The sequence below is a fragment of the Geospiza fortis genome, unplaced genomic scaffold (genome assembly GCF_000277835.1).
Source record: "Geospiza fortis unplaced genomic scaffold, GeoFor_1.0 scaffold12, whole genome shotgun sequence".
Lineage (NCBI taxonomy): Eukaryota > Metazoa > Chordata > Aves > Passeriformes > Thraupidae > Geospiza > Geospiza fortis.
In genome coordinates this window covers 4,314,643-4,315,117 of record NW_005054323.1, presented here as the reverse complement: position 1 = coordinate 4,315,117, position 475 = coordinate 4,314,643, and the positions used below count along the sequence as shown (strand labels likewise).

Sequence of the window (475 nt, the reverse complement as noted above, 5' to 3'; positions counted from 1 at the left end):
TGTCACCCGGCCTGTTGGAAACATTTTTGCTTCAAAATTTTAAAGCGGAGTCAGACCTCTATTGCGGAGCAAACGGTCTAAAAGAGAGCACTTTTCTGTAACGAATCGATGCTTTAGCAAACTGTGCGTTCTCCCTGGAGGATGTAAGCATTTTCCTATTGGTGCATTTTATGGCATACGTTATGTATTGACACAGATTAAGTTTCCCTCCTGTCTGGAACAATGCACACTCGGGAGAGCTACTGACCTAGCAGTAAGCGTGAACAGCTTATGGCAAGTGGTGGAGCGGAGCTCCGGGAGCTGCAGGCAGAGCACTCCGCTCAGCCCTGCCATTCTGCCGCTCTCCTCCTACTACTCCTCCTCTCCCTCTCTCTTTTTCCTTCCCCTCTGTAGCTGCTACGCTTTCCCCAGATCCCTTGGCTTTGTTGCGCTGCGCATCTGAGCAGCAGGAGGGAGATTGGCCCAAAGGCCGCTC

The 475-nt window shown here is 51.4% G+C and overlaps 1 protein-coding gene across 1 annotated transcript in view; it reads left to right on the top strand.

Annotated features, from left to right (window-relative positions):
- ADAMTSL1 (ADAMTS like 1) overlaps nucleotides 1-475 on the top strand; it is a 179,912-nt gene that overhangs the window by 1,528 nt on the left and 177,909 nt on the right. The window lies entirely within an intron of this gene.